Source organism: Poecilia formosa, unplaced genomic scaffold (genome assembly GCF_000485575.1).
Source record: "Poecilia formosa unplaced genomic scaffold, Poecilia_formosa-5.1.2 Scaffold301, whole genome shotgun sequence".
Lineage (NCBI taxonomy): Eukaryota > Metazoa > Chordata > Actinopteri > Cyprinodontiformes > Poeciliidae > Poecilia > Poecilia formosa.
In genome coordinates, this window is record NW_006800240.1 from 737,096 (window position 1) to 757,445 (window position 20,350).

The following is a 20,350-nucleotide window of genomic DNA, read 5'->3' on the forward strand; positions in this document are numbered from 1 at the left end:
AAAGCCACATTTTTACATTATTACAGCCTCCCAGATATCTGTTGCACAAAGTAGCTAAAGATTAAGGCTGTCAATACCTCATTTTTCTTCTCTTCAAGTCTAAATCCAACAGTGGCCTTTCAATGCTTTCCCAATGCCTCTCTTTCTGTCTGGTGCTCCGTTTGTTCCTTTCGACTAAAATCCATAAAAATGGGTCAGAAGTCTAATTTTTTTTATTTTGTCTTACCCAATATATAAACAACAATAATAGTTTGTAGTTAAGAGGAATAAGCTGCTGCGTATCGGCTTTCCTTACACACATAAAGCTTCAAATAATTCCCTGCTGGCTTTGATGTGTTCAAGGGATTTATTCACAATATGAAGAATGTACCAACAGCAGATTATCCTGTAAAAATCAATGCCTAATTTGAGATATTCTCTCCGTCTGTATTCCAGTGGGCTTAACTGTGGTTTCTGTGACAGAGTCATGCACTTTGTATTCAAACCGGGCAAAGGAGTAAAAAATGTAATTTCTCTTTGAGAATACATTGCTGAACTGGATTAGCATAGGCATTAATGTGCCCACAAAGGCAAAAATACTAATGGTTGCTGTAATATAATTCATAGTATTGATATAAAGAATGAGTTGGAATACAGTTGGGATGAAAAAGCTTCGTCAAAGCGCATTAGGATTGCAGAAAACTTTAATAAGTCATGATAAATGAAATCTGATCAAAGCTTGAATGTTTGCCTTTAACATGGAGGTCGTCCTGTTAGATTCATTGCATGGGGGGAATGTAGAAGAATATAATTATACTAAAAGGCATGTTGTTGGTTGATTCACATTAAGATATGTTTTGACTGAAAAGAAATGTACTGTGTCAAATGTACTGTGTCAAATGTACTGTGTCAAATGTACTGGGTCAAATGTACTGGGTCAATCTGACCTAGAAGTCAGAAAGGAACTCAGAATGGAGAGGTGTGGGATAAACAATCACTAAAGAGGGAAAGGTTAAGTTGTTGTGCATGAAACTTCTAGCAAACGTCTTTTCCTGCTTTCCAATCAAGATGCTTATTATTTAATGATATATATATATTTTAAATGTGCTATAAAACAAGTGAAAACTGGAAATCTGAGTGTGTAATTGTATTTTTTATGGGCAGGCCATGAAATGCTTTAAACTAGCAGATATATTTTCTCCAAAAAGGGTTAATTTATGTATTTTTACTGTCAGATCCCTTGCCTTGCCATTAAACCAACTAAATAGCCTCATAATGTTTGTCACTCTCTCAATTCCATTTGCTGTAGACCAACGAGAACGGCAACGGAAAACAACGGCTCGTCCCACCCCGAGTCTAATGCATCAAAACTGTAAAGCAGCAGAGTGCAGGCTAGCTATATTAGGTTGACCAACCTACCATTAGCTTGTTAGCCTTCTACTGCTGCTCTGTAGAAAGCATAGTGCCAAGAAGCAATAACATCCTGCGCAGTAAGCTGGTTTTCTCAAAATGACTAAAGTAAGTGAGTCCTTATTCTCATTTCCAGATGAGCTCACAGTAACTTTTATACCTTGAATCCAACGGGTTGGCACACGCTAGAGTAAATACCAGCTTTAAAAAACGGCAGCACATCCAGAAAACAATCAAGTCGGTGTAAGTTTGCCCACCTGCACCCAGAGAAAGCAGAGGGCAGTTTTTGGTTTGACTATTTTGTGTGTGACTCTGTGAATCAATGGAGGAGAAAGAAAAGGACACCTGAGCAGCAGGCGGGCGGATCGATACCCAGCAGGCCTCCACAACACAAGGGGTCAGAGTGCCGAGCGGCTGATTGGTGGAAAGCTTGAAAATAACTGGTGGCTCGTTGAGGCGTCCGTGACCCCCATCATTGACACCACACTTGACGAGATTGGAGCAACATCAACAGACACAGACGGTGGAATGAAGCTGTATTGGATTTCAGCTTCAACAGCCTTTTCGGTTTTATCCGCCCCTACTTTCTGATTTTTAGCCGACGCTTTCTGTGCTTGCTTCTATATTGTGCTCGTTTAACTTGCTGTGAAATTGTTATCTGTCTTTGTCTCTCCTTCGGAGAGAGCGGAGAATACATCCCCTCCATTACGCTGCTTTGTGAGCCTGCTGTGCAGCACGCAGCGTAAAAGTTGATGTACTCCGCACTTTACAAGTTCATACAGCGATCCGTGTATAAACTTGCATCATGGAAAAAAAGAACATCACTTTCTATGATGTTTACCTAATTTCAAGCTGCTGGCACACGGCCTGAAAGGTTTTCTGTGTGCCGTCTCCAACAGCCCTGAATATTTCTGTAGCATTATTGAAGGAAAACTAACATCAAAGCTTAGCAAACCCACAGAAAACTGGATCCCAGCAGGAAGAAATTCCTGATTATGAGGGGCTTTTGAGCCGAGTTTAACCTAGAAAAATATTGGTAAAATAGGTGCTTGGTGTATTGAGCTACACGGGGAAGCTTGCGGTCTGAATTTCATCATTCCTTTTCTCCAAAGTTTTTAAAAAGTGTTGCCTGTTCCCTGCTTTAGAGCGTAAGGTGGAAAATATAGTTTTTTTATAAAAAACAACAACCAAGGAATGATAACCTACTTTCCTGACTTTTCTCTGCTTTGCTGGATATTTTAATATTTTAATATTATTTACCTGAAAAATTGTTTTCTGTGAAACACTAAAAATTGGTTACATTTTAATTCAATGTTAGTTATTTCTCTGGTCTTTGCTGACAAATACTTTCTTTAAGTTTCCTTAGATTTCTTTGGTCTTTCTTCCAGCTGCATGGTTGTCAGAAATGGTGACAACAGGGTTTCCCCCAGTGTATAATAAGCCTGGCGGGGCACCAGGCTTTACTTGTGCCCCCACCAGGCTTAGCGTTGCTTATTTATTGATTTTTTTTATTTTTTTTTTTATGTTTGCATTGTTTAAGACTTTATAGTTGGTGTTCAGATATTACTCTTCCAATCGTCCAACACATACTTATCAAGTGATATTTTCATATTTTCTCTCAACTTTAACCATATTTTAACTCAAAAACATAACGGCCGCTGGATGAATGACTGATATAATTGTCACCCAAACACAGCTGTATATGCTGCCACCACAAAGGTTAAAATGAACTGATTGATGTTCACACATTTTTTTCCCAAGTTTCCTGCAATAAAAGATAACAAAAATATCTTGATGATGCCACACACTGATTAGCATTTTATCTTCATCATCATGTTTCCATTTGTTTTCTGCTCTGTGGCAGCCTCTGAACATCTGCTCGTTCCTCTCCTTTCCTTTCATCTCTGTTCACATGTCGATGGATCTGAAATAAAAATGCCAACATGGCAGCTCAACTCGGTGTCTCCAAGCCTTTCTCTGGGCTCCTGCTCTACTTCTTGTGTCGACACGCTGAGGTTTGAATGCATCTCCCTCCCCTGGGACGCACACAGACCCCGGGTCTGTCAAAAATCATTTACCCATTTTCAGACTTCTTTTTTTTTTGTCCCAATTGATTGTTTTTAAGTCGTCCTTGGCAACAGCCAGCAGTATGTTGTTTAGATCAGTTTTGGTCTTTGCACAAATTGACTTAATTCTGTTGCTGACCACCACAATGTGACGTTTTTGTCCAGAAATATTGTTGATTTTACATCAGCTGTCACCAGATCACATGTTCCGTGTTTAAAGCCTATAAATGGCGTTGTTGCTATTTCCTTTAGATTTACATCAATAATTTTATTACCTACGTTAATTTTTCAGATATTTCGTCCAACATAATGTTGTCAGTGATGTGACCCGACTTTTTCATTTTATTCAAGTCAATTTCACTGCACCAATTCACAACAAATGTCATCCAAAAAAGAATCATTTCAATTCAATTCCCTAGATATCAAACAAAACTGCATTCTCAATTATTCAAAGTAGATTAAAAAGTTTCTAACTAAGAAAATCCAGCAGATTGCTTTGAATCATTGATTTTATTTATACAGATCATTTAATGAAGAGTTGTAAACTGAAATCTACCCAGATTGTTGTGGAGAAACATTCCCAACTAAACTCACCACTAAATAAACCGCAGCGCCACAAAAACGGCCGTTTTTATCTGCAGCCATTCAGCTGAAAATCATTAAATAGTTCCCCCAAACGGTGGCCGTCCCACCTAGCTGTTTATGAGGCGGTCATGAGAGAACGTGCCGCCCTCAATCTGCGCCACCATCCTTAACACCTTAAATAAACCCTCCGTCCATCTCAGATGACAAGATAAATGCCATCTAGCAGCTGACTGAAAGGGAAACCTGTCCTCCCCCTGAGAGAAAGCACTCACTTAGCTGAAGGGGAGATAAGGAGAAGCGATGGTTCATGACCAGAAGCTTTTAAAGATGAAGTGAGAAAAGATTTGGATGTTACATGTTTGTCCCGACATGAAGGGAGGTGATTATTACAAGCACTGCTGATAGGTTCCAGTTCTGCCTCGTGCTTATCTGCATGTGATTGTTTATATTTGTTGGGACAAACACAACCTTCCTCCATTAGATTTTTTTTTATTGAAACAGAAACGCCTCCAGCTGAGCATCATAGGGGAGAAACGTTCAGCCATCTTGAGTAACAGCAGCAGGTCTAAAAAACACCGGAGCTGCATTTCCACCAGTCAGGACGCCCTGGCCAGCATTTCTCAGTTTGGTCATTATTCATACAGTTGAGATAAACAGGGGATTATAAACTTAATCTTCATCAGTCTCAAACTGCAAAATCTGACAATCGTCAACATCATTAATAACTAATTATTCTCTGCTTGGGAATATATTTTTACATTTTGCAGACATTTAAATTTGCTTACAAGCAAAATTGGTGTAAAAAGACGTTTCTCACAGAAAAAACTGAAAGAAAACAATCATGACCAGAGAAGGGATGCGCAAGCATTACGTCATGCAAAAACTAGAAAAAAATTACAAGTCGATTAGAAACCTGCAATATAAAGAACATAATTCATCAAATATCCAATCAATTAAACGATTAACTGAATTAATTGTGATTAAAAATCGTCAACTAATTTAAAAATCGATTAATCGTTAACTGGAGTATATAGACTAAAAAAAAACATTTGATGAAAAATATATACTCAAAGCAATAGTTAAGCAAAACTGCACAACAAAATATATATATTTTGCATTTAAGATAAAAACACCTTCGTCTGTAAATATGTTTGACTCAAAACTTCACAAATTGTATCGTTTTAGCTTCAAATTTGCTAAAGGAATGCTGTGGTGTTGCGTTTTATACAATAAAACGTGTATTTTATTTTAAAAAAATTATTAATATACTTTAAATACTGTTTAAAAAAGACTTGAGAAGTTAAATGAAAAATCAGTAGAACATGCCATTTTTTTATGTGATTAATCATCAGAGTAATTGATTGATTAATCAGCTACTAAGATAATCGTTAAGTGCAGCAAAATGACAAACAAAGATCAAGTAATCAGCTGAAACTTGTCCCTAAATCCAAATGTGACATGGATGAAGCACAGCATTGTCTCAGGAAACTGTCAAAGCACCAAAGTGGAAAAGAGATGATAGTCATTAGATGTGGATTTGGAGAAGAGTTGAGGAGAAAATGGATCGGAGCAGACAGACGGACGCTGTTCTTTAGAGGAAAAGGTGGGAATGGAAGACTGAGGAAGGTGGGAGCTAGATGGATTTTTACTGAGCCGTATCTATTATTATCTTGGCTTTGCCTCTTGGCCACAACCTTTCTCCTGCTCCACTGTTTGTCCCTCCTGTCGCTTGTTTGTATTCCATCCTGCATCAATTATTCAGCTGCTCTTGTTTGCTTTTTGTCTTTAATTTTCCCTCCAATTTTCATCTGCAAACCTAAGGTTTTATTTCCTGTGACTCTGTGAGATTTAACACAGCAGAATGACGTTCTCCCACACTTCAGGCACTACTTGTTCTTTATTTGGACCACAGATCCCCTCTTTCTGACTCCTTTAGCTTGACGATTCCTCCATGTTGCCGGGTTATCAGGTTCCCCTGTGGGCTGTGAAGTTATTAGAAAAAATAAGACATTTTACCTCCCCAATTGAGTTTTTCCTCTTATATCTGGGTTAAACTTTAAATCAAACAAATTATTACAAATTATTTGTGGAAAATTTGCCAATACATGGATTTGTTTGTAGATTATAGCTTAAATATTGAAAAGAGAATGCATGTTGGGAAGCTGAAATGCGTAGCTGTGATGCTAGTTGACAACGCGACCAATCCAGGAACGCCATTTGTTTTCCTTGGTGCTGATTGGCTGTACGCCCAAGACTCAAAATAAGGAAGACTGTACATGTTGGCTTCTGGGGTAGTTCTGAGTTGGTTTCCACTGTTTATATTAATGGATATTAAGGTATATTTGGTGTTTGAACTTTTAAAATAGACAGTGATGAGCATTTTTCCAAGAGGTCTTAAATATTTTAAGATCTTTGTGGCGCCAGTTCTTAATCTCTGGTACTGGGGGTTCGCTATTTACTAAAAGAGAGGTTGGTGGTTCGGTCCGCATGTGTTTTGCGGACCTTGATGTATTTTCTACTGTAGGCGTTTGTGGTGTTGGGAGTCCCAGTCCATGACACCCAGAGCCAGAGAAAGTTATAGAGGTTGGTCCAATGCATGTTGGATTATGCCACAGTTTTCCTCCTGTCACTGTCCCTGGTTGTAATGTTCAGGGTCCGGATCTCAAGGAGTACTATTGGAGCTTGGAGTATCAGCTCCAATAAAGTCCAGTGCCATGGTCCGCAACCAGAAAAGGTTGTTTTTTTCCCTCCAGTTTGAGCTCAGACTCTTTTGTAAGGAGTTGAAGTATCTTGGTGGCTTGTTTATGAGTGATGATGGAAAGAAACCCGGTCCAATTGGATTGATTGGGGCCTTGATTAACCTAGAGGTTTAAAAGTTTGGGCCATTGGGGACACCTTAGATGCATATCTAGGTTTTCCTTCTTGACATGCTATCGTCTTGAAGAAGTGCAAAACAATCACTGAAAAGAGAAAATTGATGAAAAATTGCTCATTAGTTGTCATTTATAAAATGTCTCATCACAAAACATTATAAAAATGAGTTTTAACCCTCCAAGCAGCTCTGTGAATGTCCCAAGGAGAAAGTTCCTGTCCAGTGACTTGGCCGTGACCTGGTAGAAGAAATACTGCTCATTAAAATGTAGTGGCCAATGTTGTAAAACTCACAGGTGTTGCTCTAATTTAGGCAAGCAGCCGTGGCCTGTGATGGGGGATTTTACTCTGGGTGCACTTCAGAGAGCTGGAGCCAGATAAAAAGAGACAGAAGGCAGCGGAAAACCAAATAAGTTGAGACAGCAGCACTGATACAGGATGTTTTGCATGTATGTCTTTTTCCTGCAGTCGCCTTAATAAGGGCATCTCTCTCTCTGAGCAACAGCTCCTTCCAAGCTCCTGTACACCCTCTCCTACACTGGATATGAGAAACTACCAACACCTGATAGATGCTGGTTGGCTAATTTTGACATATTATCAGTGCCTCAGATCTTCCCCTGGTGCTCCTTTATTTCAAGTTACAGAGCAAGGAAACTAATTAATGGCCTCTTTAGAAGCCATTAGATTCAGTGGTGATTACTATTCAAGCCAGTGTGTTTCTAAAATACAACTTAAATTATGCCTTTATGCTCCACCAATAATAACAGTACATTGGTTCTCAGATATCAATAAGGGCACGCTGCTGCATTATTAACATGCAGTGTCCATTTCTGGATTTGTTCAATGGGATCCAAAGTGTTTTATAACACCACTCTGTCACGAGTGTGAGAAAATACAGCAACATGATCGAAATTTATGAGAAATCTGCTGAATTTGTTTACAGTCATGAAGCAAACACTGGCTTTTGGATTGTCCTGGTGGTGCTATGGTAGCAGCATTATTTTGAGGTGCAAGATTTTTTTTTTCATCCAAGACCAGTAAGATAATAGTAATAATTACCTAAACTTGCTGAAAACAATAGATGCAGTAGGTAATTTACTAATTAGCACATAAACGGTTAGAGATGTCGTTGAACTCCCTAATCTGGCGATCTTTATTTACGTTGAACAAAAGTGGCCCAAAAAACAAGCCATGAGGAACTCCATATTTTAACTTTATTTGCTGAGATTTGTATTTTCCAAATGACAAAGCCGTCCCAGTTCTTGGAATAAGATCTGAGGACACAGAGTCCAGTCTCACCCACATTTCCAGTCTGTTAGTATGTTAAGATCTGCCTAAATCGCTGCAGGAAGCAGCAGAAAAACATAAATAACCAAAGCAGCAAACGTCAATATATCCATCAAAGTAAATGCCAGCTCTCTCCTAAGGAAATGTCATCGATCGCTTATAATGAGACTACCATCCAGGGGAGCGAGGCAGCGACACGTGCTTCAGACAGCTCAGTATACGCAGCAGATATGAGGCAGGTGGTAATGGGTTTGAAACGCGGCGCCTCATGGGGGTTAAGCAGATGGAAGTGGTATGTGGAGGTGACAAATTAAAGGTAAGAGAGGAACGAAAGAGCAAAACACTCGGCTGTGAGGTTTAGAAACGCTGAGGAGGTCGAGCCCCTTAATTAACCTGCTCAACTATTTGTTTCCCATGTAAATCTGACTTTATGACTTGCATCATGTCAAGATTGATGGCGTGATTCGGCCACTTTAGGAAAATATTCAAGCCAGTTGACCAACACTTGCTTGTTTTCATTCATTTTCCACCTCTGATTCAGTTGTTTCCTCAGGATAACTTTATGTAACTTCCCCAGACTTGTAGTGTTTTTTTTCTCCTGAATGGATGAATTAGGCAAAATTGGACAGATGGGCAAGGGGGGAATGGCTGCAAGGATGAAGGAGGGAGGGATGGATGGACGGACCAATGGACACATTTAGCAAGATGGATGGATGAGGTAACAATTGAAGGTTATAGCAGAGATAAATGGATGAATGTATCTGCAAAGACAGATGAATGAGGTAAGGGTGGATAGGAAAGGGAAAGATAGATGGTTGATGGATGGATGAAGGATGGATGGACCAATGGAGAGATTTGGCAAGATGGATGGGTAAAGTAAAAATGGATGGATTTGGCAGAAGTGGATGGATGATGAATGGATGGTTGGATGAGGGATGAATGGATTTACCAGTTTGGCAGAGATGGATGGATAGCTAAATGGAGGTGGGATGAATGGACGGATCTGGCAAAGATGGACGAATGAGGGATGGCTGGATGAGGGCTGAGGAATGAATGGATGCTGCAGATGGACAGATGGATGAAACAGATTGAGTAAAATGGATGGATGGATGGATGGATGGATGGATGAAACCTCAAACTGTTTTTATTCTTACTCAGATCTTTTCCCTACATTTCACACTTTCTCTGATAATATGTGCCAGTTAGTATTTCCACAATAATAAAATAGAGCTGAGGCTACAATCAAGGTCTAAAGTGCTCAAAGGAAATATGAGTGTATTACTTTTACCCTGCTCCAAACATTAAAGCACAAAGGCACCATTTTATAGTTTGCTTCAGACTGAAAAAGACACAGTCCACAGAGAGATGTGGTCACTTAGCTTCTGTTCTCTGCAGCTCCACGCTTTCCTGAAACATTTATCGTTGGCTTTGCTTTTCATTTGTCGCATATTAACAAACCTTTTGGCTGTAAACTGCTGCATCCTTTCAGCAGAGAACACACAGTTGCAAGGACTCGATATGAAGCGCTGTCCATTTCACACCTCGCACCTTTTTATTTGCACCCAACACCTCCCCGTCCTCTGCAGATTTTATTAGGTGTCATCCTGCCTGCGGCTCACCGCTGTGTCATTAGCTGCCATTAGCTCTACTGTCTGCAAACTAAAGTGAAGATCTCAAATGGCAACAAGCTGTTTTACTCACCGTCGCCAGGACAACGAGCGGCGCAAGAGCGATCATAGAGGCAGTGGTTTTAACAAACAACTTGGTGCTTTTTCTCCATTTGGAGAAATCATGAATTAAATTAGACTAACCTGGGCCTGTCATGGTAACAAATGTTACTGGACGATAATTTATGGTGATAAATATTGTTGTTTTTAGACCATTTGCAAGTATTTTATTGGTAATGGTAATAACAATGCAAGAGCACATTCTCTAAGATTAATAAACTTTAAGACTGGAACTGGAAGACATTTTAAATATCCAAAATAAATGAACAAAACAACAACAAGAAGTAAAATGAATCGTTCATTGCTTCGTGCTGTATCAAACCTCTCACGATCCCTACTAATTCTCCCCGGAATGACCAAAACACAGTGGCCTAGTTAAAGTCCTAAGCTGAAATCAATTCAAGGCAGCCAACCAAGTGCTAAGTCACGTTAGCAGTCGGCGTGTTTTTATTTTTCAGATGTGTGTTGAGGTGAAAGGCAGACGAGTGGATGATAACTCTGCCTAAAAGCTGCTGCAGAACGATGAGGCTCTGTCGTTGTTTTGCTGAGTCGGTTAGCTGAGCTTTACCCAAATCAGTGCAGGCGCTTCAGGGATTACAGTGAAACATGCAGCTGAAGCATGTGTGCCGCTCTGCAGGGGGTCTTTCATGTTCAGCATGGGGCGAGGTACTTTGTAATTTGGCTCAAGAACTTTGTTTGAAGGCTATTTTCAGCCGTGATGAATGAACACAGATTTGACACGAACATCAAGAAGCCGCTTTTGATAACTGAGGGCATCGTTCAACATTTTCTTTTTGTAAATGAACTAATTTGTTTTCTCTGGCAAAGGAAACTTGTTTCAATTTTTGCTGTTTGGTGCAAATTTTTCTGAAGATTCAGATGAAAATCAAAAGCTGGAAACAACCTAAAAGGGTTGTAGTCATTTCATTTCCCCGCTCTGCCGTACATGGTGCTGTTTTGCTGACGGTGGAAAATGTGGAGTAACACTGATCTCAACTATAAAACATTTTTTTTTTTTGTTAAAATGGGATGTTTGGCAGAGGAATGCAACATTTAGCTTGTTGCAAAAGTCGTAGCGTTTAACTGGGAATGACCTGAGTGGTTATGTTTAAGTAATTACACCTCTGTTAAATCATAAAGTAATCAAGAGATTTAATACCAGAAGACAGAGCCTGTCTGACAACACGAAGTAGACTAATAGATATTCAACAGAATTTAGTTAAATCAATCAGCAGGTTGTTTTCTGTGATTAACTTCGACTCACTTTACTAATAGTTTCTTCATAATGTCTTATGAAGAAATTATTCTTCTCAATAAGTATTTTATGCTGGCTTGAAGAGGGCCTATTCTGCAAAATTCACCTTTTTGTGCTTCCATTTGGGTTTTCACTGCTTCTAAAAGAGCCCGAGCAACTTTTAGTTTTTTTGTTCATGTTTTTAAGTATCTGAAAAATGAATAAAATTCAAAAACCTCCTAATTGTTAAGTTGCATTCCATGGGATCTGCGCCGTTACCTAGCAACCCCAGCAAAGCCTAGCCCTGTTACCTAGCAACCCAAGCTGAAGTCCATCAGGGTTTGTCAGCTGGTTTTATGCGCTGTACAATGGCTACTGGAGCAGACAAGTGTTTTATTGTTAACTTACCATCCAGAAACCACTTGCTGCATTCTTGTTGGTTGTGCAGGAGGCTCTACTAATGCTCTTCAAAGATGTGTGGTGCCAGCAGTGCTTATTTTGGATCTAAATGGATAGTTCATTCTGAAAGGAGCTGAAACTATGCAGAACTGAGCAGACTAAAACCTCATTATCTAATAACGATTTAGACCACAGACCTATCCTAATCTGTTCAAGTCTGTATAAAAGGTCACCTTTAGGGCTAAAACAACACAGAAACTAAATAGTTTTTCTCTTGAACCAACAAATAAGCAACAGAGAAGAAGTCAGACATTCTTCATTGGATTTCCACGGCTGCTTTTATGGCGTTTAGCACAAAATCTCAGTGTTAGAAGTTTTTCCAGCGCATGTAAAGAAAACATGAACGGTTGATCCGTTTCTAACACGACCGCTCTCTGGTGCATTCTTACTCAGATTATATCGCGCAGACAGCCGGGACAATGTCAGACTTCACTTCCAGACGACAACAAGCCAACCCAAGAGGGTTCAGTGTCCCGGTGACGCTCAGATCCCAATACTCCACGGTGAAGAGCCGGATAGAGGAGCAGCGAAAGGATTAACATTAGAGCTGGCGGCAGAGGCATTGCCCACAGGTCAGATTAGCTGAATGTAAAGCTCGCTCCCCTTTACACTGTACTTTGAAGTGGGGCTTACATTCTCAGCTTTATCCTATCAAGAAGTGGATTCAGTGTTGAAAGGAAGCATCAATTCAGCGTTTTGGTTTTTTCACATGTGGATTTGCTGAGGGTTACAGGAAGCCAAGGATCACATCAGGGTCTGGTTGTTGTGGCTGCTGTCAGTTCAGTTTCTTCTTTGACTGCAGATTCAAATAGAAATGCTTCTACTGGGTCATGTTTGTGTTTCGTTGAAACGCGGAGTTTAAGTTTCTAGGAACATGGACGCATTTCACATCATCCAGTTCTGTTTTATTAATTTAATTTTGAGGCATATAGTTGAATCAAAAATGTAGTTACACCTCTGACAGATTTTGATTACTTATTATTTCGATTCAAACCAGACTTTTGTGTCTGATATGAGGTGGTGATAATGTTTCTCAAAAAGATGAAAAAACAAAGTAAAAGCAGTATTAGATGTTTTATTTAAAAAATTAAATCCTTTACTTCTAATTGCTGACCAGGATGTTTCCTCTGTTGTTTTGATGATTCACGCTCCCTCATCTCATTGAAACGGTAAAACCATTATGTACCTTCATACAAGGAAGAAACTAATGCCCTGTTGTTGCCATGGCAACCATACTGTGGAGAGAAAGCCATCTATGTCCTTGTAATGGCTGATCTTGGTGTAACAACCATGACTTGTGTTTTGTTCTTTTGTTTGTTTGTTTTTTAACCTGTTGAATGTGGAGACATTTCTTAAATATGTAAATTGATTTATTTTAGCTTTTTTTTTATTGGTTTGACTCTTACAGGACAAAACATGTTCAGCTTTTGTGTTGAAAAGCTGCAAAAAACTGTTGAGGAACATGAAAGTTGATTTGCTGCATTTTTATTTTTGGGTATCAGATTTTCTCAGCTTAAATCTTTCATAGTCTGACGTGCCTTTCTTCCTTTCTTTCCCTCTCTTTCTTCTTCATTTTTATGTGCTTCCTGTGTGACCAATGGGACGTCCACGCATCACATCCTCCCTCGCTGGCATCAATAGGTAAGGCAGACAAAGCGACAGCTTTTGATGGGTTTTATTGTTTTGAAATCTCTGCAGCTTTTTGTTGTGCCTTTTCTGTCTGAAATCCTTTAATTCGTCAAATTTTGCTTTGGTGTCGAGAACTTGAAACGAATGAGGTGATTTGTATGTTTGTGGTAAAAATATATAGATAAAAAGATCCTTTGAACTGTTAAAATATGAATAAATAGATGTTTCTACATTCAAGCTGCTTTGATTTAATTGATAAAATAATATTTAGGCACATAAATGTTTTTATTTATGTCTCTATAGGGCTCATGTGTCAAACTGAAGGCCCGGGGGCCAAATCTGGCCCACTGCTGCTTTTTATGTGGCCCTCTAGGCTCCAGATTACATCAGTAATTCTCTCCAGTTTTTTCACAAATTCGCAGAATTCACACAAAATCAACAGATTGCCACATTTTTTTCTGATTTCTTCTGCTATTTTGTTTCTCAAAATTGGCTAAAGACCAAAAGCTTTACCTGATTAATATTTGATTAATAAAAAGTCACATTTATCAATAAACTTGTCCTTTGAGTTCATTCATGATCTTGATGTGGCCACATAAACCGTTACGGCGGGCCGGATTTGGCCCCCGGACCTCCACTTTGACACATGTGGCTTACAGTTTCAAGCTGTAGGTTGGATTTTAGTCGTTTTAAAGTTACAACTTTCAGTGTTGATGTAAGAACATTTCGCCTGCAGGGGTTGATAAACAAGTACAAATCAACAGGATCGTCCCTAACAAAATCTGGATGTTTTGTGTGTGTGTGTGTGTGTGTGTGCATGTAGTCGAGCCCGTAATCCTCTAACAGGATTACAAACTGCATTGTCCTTTGTTCACTTGTTCCTCTCCACCCACATATCCCGGTATCGGAGATGTCAGAGCCCACATTCAGGATTATGATTTAATGGGTTCACAAAAGAAACCCTGTTGGTTAGTTGCTCGTATTTTCCCTCGAGGGATTGCTTTGTGATTTCGCCTGAGGTTCAGACTGCTTGTCATACATGAAACAACTTGTGACTTTGATTTACACCTCCCAGTAGAAAACTGCCCCACATTGCAGGAAATATAGTTTTTATCATCTGTAGCACCAGTAAATGACATAAAATGAATGTGTTCTATGTATATTTGTCAGAAAAAGCAGACTTACAGTCAGATGTGCTGGGTTATAAAATCATTCATTCATGTTATTGTAGCCATGGAGAGCAGTTTAAGCTGCCTGCCTGCTGTGAATGATCAGTATTTATTAGCAGCGGATTCTATGGCGCTATATGAAAAAATAGATTTTTTTCTCAAAGACAAATTGATTGCAGAGCTAACATTTTCACCACAAGTACAGTGGTTAGCTTCAGTAGCTGCAATAAATATATTGAGCTGTCGAAATTCAGCTTGTTTACCTCAGACTTGATTAAAAAGAACTGATCTTATTGTTTTTGTTCAATAATAGACAAGATAATACATTGATTATTGATAAATGTAGTTTTAAAGAGGAAACCATTTTTATTTGAAGATATTTGAAGTCATGAACAAACTGTATATAATCCAGGGTTTCCACCAGGTAAGCCTGGCAGGCCACCAGGCTTTACTTGTGCTTATTTATTTAAGTTTTTTAAAATGTTTGCATTTTTTAAGACTTTATAGTTGGTGTTCAGATGTTAATCTTCCAATAACACATGATTATCAAGTAATATTTTCAAATTTCCTGCCGACTTCAAACATTTTTTAACTCAAAAACTCGACGGGCTCGACTTCCTCAAGGATCTGTCTTGAGACCATCCTTTATTTTCCTTTTACATGATCTCAGAGAAATCTAGATCCAGCCATGTTTCCTTTTAATCATCTTTAAAAGTAGCAGTCAGTTTCTATTTGACCTTTTTTCTAAGTTCTTTGACAAACATGAAGGCTAAATGGAGTTTTTCTTCTAATTCCTGCTCATCCATTGCTTTCTTTGTTGTTAATAGGTGGAAAGTGTGTAAGTCCTGAGATTTGGCTTGATAAATTTTCATTAGGTTCTGAAAAAGATTAGACCTAAAGTAGGATTCCTATTTTTTATTTTTGACTTTAAAGGAGAAGATCAACCCAGACATTGGTTGGATTTTGGGAAACCATCATTATTACTTACCTGACATATTTTATACTCATTGTTAAAGTGCTACCAGATTTTATCTGCAGTTTGCTCAAATGTTGCTTCATTGTTTGTCTTTTCCATTATTTCATTACATAGCTGGATCCATTGACTTCACTTAGCAACAACTTCAACAGAAACATTTATTAAGCTTATTATAAGAGTCCTTTAAGTTTATTAATTTATCAGTAGAAATGACGGTAAATTACTGTAATAAATCCACTGGAATGTTCTCACATAGCATCTTTAAAAGTGAAAAATCCCCATTATACACTTACTTAAAGCACTGTGCTATTTGTGAATGTTGAGCTGAGAACTGATTTCTTAACTAATACAAACTTCAGATAATGTGTCCAACTAATGAAATCAGGCTAAAACTGAGTATGTATTAATGACTTGACCAGATATTTTTGTCTTCTAACGTTTGTTACTGTTTTTCATTTTCCGTAGCGTGGCATTGCAATAAATAGCGACATAAAGTGCAACTTCTGTTCTCCTTTTGCCCATGTGAATCATCCTTTTACATCCTTATTTTGCAGCATGTTACTGTTAATAAAGATGGCTTTTACGTCCAGACCAGAGGCGTGATGCTGCGAGGTCGATTAGTCTAAAAAGATTTAGAGTTCTCTGACTTGCTGGTCAAATATGCACACCTATTTTTCAATAATTATTTAGTCAAAACTCAAGCCTTTTGAAGCTAATTTATTCCAAGTGCTAACCTCAGAGTTATTCATTTCCATTTATTAGGAACATGAGCGCACATTACACTTTTTTAGCGAAAACAGCAGATTCAGGGCTGCAGGAAAGAATGGTTGAAGCTCTGCAGAAGCATTGAGCCCATTATTATAACACTCCCTTTCTTCAATGGCCTTCAGTGCATTCCACAAACACTGAGGCGTTTCTCCTCAAATGTGTGACACCAATCTGTTGCTTCACAAAGGTTACATTTCTTCCAAAGATAAAGTGAAAGCACAGCTCCTCTCTGCAGTTTGACGTCAGCTGCACATTGGAGGCGACACACAATTAAAGACAGCAACTTGAGTCAGGATATGGGGAAGTTATTTGAAAGCACATGCCAGCAGTTTTGCATGTTCTACCCCATTAACTGCAAATTGCACCAAGCTTGCTTTAGGGTCTCTCATTTCCCAAAACATAGAATAAGCAAGTTTTTAGATGGATTTTCTTCATTACAATCAGTGACTAGAGAAGATGGTCTGCAGAGAGTCTGCAGCCTGATGGCTTATTGGTCAACCTGAAGCAAAAAGTGACTCACGTACACCACTTATCTAATTTATTACTCTAACTGAAAGCTTGCTTCTATATTTGCACATTTTTGTTTTTATTACAATTAAATCCAGCTTTATTCTTTAATACTTCAGGCACATACACAAAGGCAGTTCAGTTTCCTTAAAACATATTAAAGCAGCTGTTTAATTTAAGATCCCCTGACATACAGCTTTTATTTATATGTACTTAACATTGATGAATATGCAATCAGATTTTCTTTCAGTGTCTACAGCATGCACAGTCCAACAGGACTAGCTAGTGCAGCAATAAGCTGCAAAACCTTTGTAGGATTCAGCTTCTCTTCCACGATGTGTCAAGATGGCATTTCATCTTTCTAAGCTGAATTTTCTTTGTAATGTTTTAGAAATGCTAATATCTTACTGTATTGCTGTTGTTTGTGTGTCCTTAAATGGTCTGAAATCATTAAAAATGCAAGTTGGCATTAAATGCATTAATCACAGTCTATAATTTTGCTGTGGCAGGACTATTTAATCTCGTTTTTTTTTTTTTTGAGTCTTTATTGTCTGGCAAAAGTTTGACGTCTTAAGTGCATCGTATGATTCAAGGTGGTTGAAGCTACCGCTAACTAGCTGCTAATATCCTCCTGCTAGCTTGCTAACTATGTATTTGTGTCTACATCATGGGTTGAATGAATTTATCACCAATTGGATGGATGATGTTCATTTTTGCCAGTGGCTCACTTTTGTTGCTAATCCATACAAGGCTAGCTGCAAAAAACTTTTAAGCTAGGCGTTATGGCGGCTAACGCTACAGAGAGAGTTACAAAGACCCCAGAAATGTCACAGTTTTTGCTATATTTGATTGTAATACAGCAGGATCTCCCAACCATCTGTGATACTTTGTTTTTTCTGTCTTAAATTTCACTCAAGGTGGCACTAAAAAGGTCTTAAAAAGTCTTAAATTTGATTTGCGCCGTACAGCTGGATGTCAACAGCCAGATAACAGACACTCTTTGAACAAACAAGAAGAAATGCAGATTTCAGCACAACATTGGAAAGAGTTGCATTTCCTGCAGATACGGTTTGTGCTCACATTATGTGAAAACCACAGCTGAAGAGGAAAATTGAAACATTATGCTATTAGTGATGATTTGCACTCCAGTTGCTGCTTTAAGGTGGGAGGATAAATTGTATGGTAAAGTTAAGAAACACTTCAGAGTTCTTATTAAATATGCGCACATAAGGATTGAATAGCGCTTTGAGTGATTGCGCGGGCGTTTAAATGGTGCTATAGATTTTCTTGCAAGTGAGTTGAATCATTTTTGATCAAATCCTGCTGTAGTTCACCTCCAGCCCTCGACGTAGGCGATGGGAGGGGAAACGTCCAAGGTCAGCAACTGGAGTGGTGGTGGAAAAGGCCAAATTGTCCCCAGGGGAAAGAGTGTGTGTGTAAATGCGGGTGTGTGAAACCCGAGCGGAGGGCTTGTGTTTTTGCTGGCGTTATCGACTGAGCAGCTATAAGTGGATGAAGGCGGTCTGATCTCATCCTGCTAATGCACAGCAGCTTATAGAGACAAAGATGGCTGTCAGTAGATCAAGAAGATCAAAGAGGCAAGGTTGACGCCACTGAAAGCCCAATATGTAATCCGCGTGTAAACAACAGAAGCACAGCACTTTAATCTAGTTATCAATGTATTCTGATAGCACACCATGAGGAGGAACGGGCCAAAGTGTTGAAAATTAAACAAAAACAACACATGCGTCATTATTTGACATGTCTGTCAGTGAATAAATAAATAATAATCTAATTAGGCCGTAATTAGCTGTACATGTATCCAGCGTATGTTCCTAATGACCCATTACTGTGATTAAAATAGTTTCAAGGCACCTTCTTTTATGAAATGGACCAGAAAGAACAAATGAGAACCCATGTAAAGGTAACGACGTGAAGTAGATTGTATTCACCTAATTGGTTTTGTCTATTTTTTCCCCTCCCATTGCATATCAGGTGCACCGCGTCCTACTTTTCACATACTTCACACCACACCGAAAACACCTCACACCGCCTCCCCTGTAAATATCTGCAGGAAAGAAAATAGAGTGCATCCTGTGCTAATTAGCTTGTATCCTCCACATGTGAAACTCTGTGATTCGGTTTGTTTGTTGCATCTTGAAAATGCTGCAACCTATTTCTACTAATGAGATTAATCATGGCATTGTCCTCTAGGTTGAGGCTTAAAACCAAGATTTTAAGCTGCATGTTAAATGTTACGTTCATCGTATGTAGCTTGTTTGGAACGATCGCCAATGAAAAGGAAACTGGCGCTAATGCATGAGGGATTTTCACACCTCAGGCATTTAGTCGGTTTGGTGCGACTTGTTTGTGTGGATGTCAAAATAGTTCAACTAGTTTGTGGTTCAAAACAACAAGATCGACTGGAGGAGTTGGACTGATTACGGTCCAGTTTTAATGCTGCAGGCTTTAGCCAAACACCTGAATTATAAGCAGAGTTAATGTCTTTTTCATAAACTCCTGTAACTTTCAAGACGTCTTCTCAAAATGAGTTGGTGTACTTCTCAGAAATAGTACCAAGAAACATTACTGACATGATTAAATTCAGTGTTTTCTATATTTCCTGTATTTACATCTGGTCCTCCGATTCTTTTGTGGTTTCGAATGACCTATTTTGTTCCGCTTTGGTTTCTTTTCTTGGAGAGAAAAGAAACCAAATCACTGGAAAGGTTACAAACTAAACTCATCAACTGATTCAGAGCAAAGTAAACAAACAAAAAGGTACTTTTGAATCTGAAAGAACCACAAGTCTGAAGGAAAAATCTCTCCTGGTCGGATGAAGCCAAATAATTTTTTGGCAGCTTAATGTAGCGGGTAAAAGTTTTTCCTGACTGGATAAATGAGCTAAAACCAATCAGCTTAAAGGGGGATAAATGCCAAGCAGATGATTCAGGTTTTTGATTTATGCGTCTTGTCTAAAGCCTTCATGCTTTGCGTGCTTCAGACCAGCAGTACAGAACGAAATCACTGCTTCTCAACCGCTTACATTCACATTTACAGTCATTCAGAGGAATCTGCCTTGGGATCGGCTGAACTTTCTTCCCTTCCTCAGACAGGTAGAGCGGATAAAAGAGGAAAATAACATGGCAATCATCGACTCAGAGACAGAAGTTATTTGGTCAGCGGAGCGATTGAGAGAGTGTAGAGAGGTATCTGGAGGAGAAAAAGAAGCGGGCAGGTTGTTGTTCTTAACTGAGACAAACTAGAGCTATTACAGGCCCTATTGTTGGCTAGCTGGCCCCTGAAAGAACAGCATGTCCAAGCACTTATTCACTGAATAGATGTGGCCCGCACTGCTGGCTGTCTGGACGAATAGCACAGATCAATCTGACCAGAAAAAGCAGGAGACGACTGTTGGAAACAGGAAGATGATGACAGCTTTTTTTATTTTTTTTATTATTTTTTTTATAGATGTTTTCTTGTAAATATAAGTTTGTCAGATTTCCACTGTGTTCAAGTCTGTTTTCTCAGGCTCATTCAGGGGTGAGTTCATTAAAACTGAGTTCGGTTTACCCAACTTACTTTGCAAATGAACTGATAAAGTCGTGACTGGAAGTGGCAAAACTTTTCTAAAGAAATGAAGACACTTTTTTCCAAAGATCAGAGATTCTCATACACCCTTA

At 38.9% G+C, this 20,350-nt stretch overlaps 1 protein-coding gene across 3 annotated transcripts in view; it reads left to right on the forward strand.

Moving 5' to 3' along the window:
* LOC103152127 (neural cell adhesion molecule 2) overlaps positions 1-20,350 on the forward strand; it is a 296,231-nt gene that overhangs the window by 120,727 nt on the left and 155,154 nt on the right. The window lies entirely within an intron of this gene.